The sequence below is a fragment of the Adiantum capillus-veneris genome, chromosome 25 (assembly GCF_014529385.1).
Source record: "Adiantum capillus-veneris isolate H3 chromosome 25, ASM1452938v2, whole genome shotgun sequence".
Classification (NCBI taxonomy): domain Eukaryota; kingdom Viridiplantae; phylum Streptophyta; class Polypodiopsida; order Polypodiales; family Pteridaceae; genus Adiantum; species Adiantum capillus-veneris.
Genome location: NC_140955.1, coordinates 70,820,110 through 70,822,829, shown reverse-complemented (window position 1 = coordinate 70,822,829; position 2,720 = coordinate 70,820,110). Strand labels below are relative to the sequence as shown.

The 2,720-nt window shown below is 51.3% G+C and overlaps 1 pseudogene; it reads right to left on the bottom strand.

Annotated features, from left to right (window-relative positions):
- Positions 1-233: 233 nt before the first annotated feature.
- Positions 234-2,080, bottom strand: LOC147425077 (photosystem I reaction center subunit II, chloroplastic-like; annotated as a pseudogene).
- Between the last annotated feature and the right edge of the window lie 640 nt (positions 2,081-2,720).

Sequence of the window (2,720 nt, the reverse complement as noted above, 5' to 3'; positions counted from 1 at the left end):
AATTCCCATGTCCATCACCTTCACCTCGAAGTCGGCAACGTTCGGATTGGAAACTGGGTGCAAAATCGAGCACAGACTTCCTTCCATAGTATTTAAATGTGCATTTGGCAAAAGGCTCCTCTACAACGCGCTTCCACAAACCAATGCGCTTGCAACACATTTTGGGACAACACTCTCTAGGGCACATGGCCCAATTGCAATTCCATGGAAAGTCCAGCATAGATGCAACAAAATTAAGTAAACCAGCAATTGCCATGGAACTTGAGTGTGGCAGGGTATACATTCTCTCCAATAGAGTGGAACTTCAAACCAATGTCACCCTTGCAGCCAGGGTTCACCTTCTCAGGGTATACTTTGTCCTTGGGATGAAGGTACTACACCTCGCCGTTGGGAAACGCTCAGTGAAACTGGTAGTTGATCTTAAACTTGGAACGCAGTGTGGTGCCAAGGGCTAGGGATTTTTCCTTCCTTGCAAGCTTCAAAAGATTCGGTCCCGACCTCATGATCGCTACAATTGTTGAAGACACAACAACCCACTGTTTTCTGGCCTTATTCATGTTCGTATACCTTGTAATGATCAATGTATTCCAAGAGATTGCATCCCGCATAGGAAGCTCATGAACTTCCCATTTTGGAAGCTATTCAATGACTTTGGATACATATTGATGAAAGTGGTCCGATGCATGCATTTTGGAAGCTATTCATCCCCTCCTGTCGGCATCTCAAAGATATGTATTTTAGGAGACTCTCATGTGATCACATAGAACTCCACCTGCACCTGCTCCCGCCAAAGATCGGCGATAGAGTATGTTGCTTCAGCTGAGGCAGTGTAAACCCGGCCAGGGCCATATCCATGCCATTGCCATTACAACCCTCTCCGTGCTTGCCATCAGCTGAGAGAGTTTTGCTGGACTGCAACACGGCGGAGCGAGAGAGAGAGAGAGAGAGAGAGAGAGAGAGAGAGAGAGAGAGAGAGAGAGAGAGAGAGAGAGAGAGAGAGAGAGAGAGAGAGAGAGAGAGAGAGAGAGAGAGAGAGCGTTTTGCTAGACTGTGGGAGCATGACGGGGAGAGAGAGAGAATGGGACTATGCTGCGGGACTACGTCACTGCAGTACGTGGCGGGAGCATTGGCGGTATGCTGCGGGACTGCGTCACTCAGTGGCGGGAGCATTGGCCAAGAGAAGCGCCCTGCGCCCGGGGGTATGTTGCGGGACTGCGTCACTGCAGTGGCAGGAGCATTGCCCAAGAGAAGCGGCTCGAGGAGCCAGGTGAAGGTAGGGAGGAGGAGTACAAAGCAGTGGAGGAGGTGCAACATGACCATGACAGGCCTCGTAACTGCGCAGAGGGAGGGTGTTCGTGGCGGGAGGAGAGCGCAGACCTACCAAGGCCGAGAGCTGCTCTACGTTCTGTGTCTTCTCTCTCTCTCTCTCTCTCTCTCTCTCTTTCTCTCTCTCTCTCTCTCTCTCTCTCTCTCTCTCTCTCTCTCTTCACAGAGCACTGGCAATGTGAGCTTTCAAATTTTGGCCTACAATAAAGCGAGACAGAGCGCCGCCTGCACTAGCGCAAAGCGCCGCCAGGTCTTTTTTTTTGTCCTACGCCTTCTGCTCGTAGAATCGGACACCTGGCATGGGAGACCCAAGCGCCATATTGTTTTAGTAGATTGCAAGCTTCAAAAGATTCCGGCCCGACCTCATGATCGCTACAATTGTTGAAGACACAACAACCCACTATTTTCTAGCCTTATTCATGTTCGCATACCTTGTAATGATCAATGTATTCCAAGAGATCGCATCCCACATAGGAAGCTCATGAACTTCCCATTTTGGAAGCTATTCAATGACTTTGGATACGTATTGATGAAAGTGGTCCGATGCATGCAGTTTGGAAGCTATTCATCCCCTCCTGTCGGCATCTCAAAGATATGTATTTTAGGAGACTCTCATGTGACCACATAGAACTCCACCTGCACCTGCTCCCGCCAAAGATCGGCGATGGAGTATGTTGCTTCAACTGAGGCAGTGTAAACCCGGCCAGGGCCATATCCATGCCATTGCCATTACAACCCTCTCCGTGCTTGCCATCAGCTGAGAGAGTTTTGCTGGACTGCAACACGGCGGAGCAAGAGAGAGAGAGAGCGTTTTGCTGGACTGTGGGTGCATGACGGGGAGAGAGAGAGAACGGGACTGTGCTGCGGGACTGCGTCACTACAATACGTGGCGAGAGCATTGGCGGTATGTTGCGGGACTGCGTCACTCAGTGGCGGGAGCATTGGCCAAGAGAAGCGCCCTGCGCCCAGGGGTATGTTGCGAGACTGCGTCACTGCAGTGGCAGGAGCATTGGCCAAGAGAAGCGGCTCGAGGAGCCAGGTGAAGGTAGGGACTAGGAGTACAAAGCAGTGGAGGAGGTGCAACATGACCATGTCAGGCCTCGTAACTTCGCAGAGGGAGGGTGTTCGTGGCGGGAGGAGAGCGCAGACCTACCAAGGCGGAGAGCTGCTCTGCGTTCAGTGTCTTTTCTCTCTCTCTCTCTCTCTCTCTCTTTCTCTTCACAGAGCACTGGCAATGTGAGCTTTCAAATTTCGGCTTGCAATAAAGCGAGGTAGAGCACCGCCTGCACCAACGCAGAGCACCGCCAGGTCTTTTTTTTTTGTCCTACGCCTTCTGCTCGCAAAATCGGACACCTGGCATGGGAGACCCAAGCGCCATATTGTTTTAGTAGACA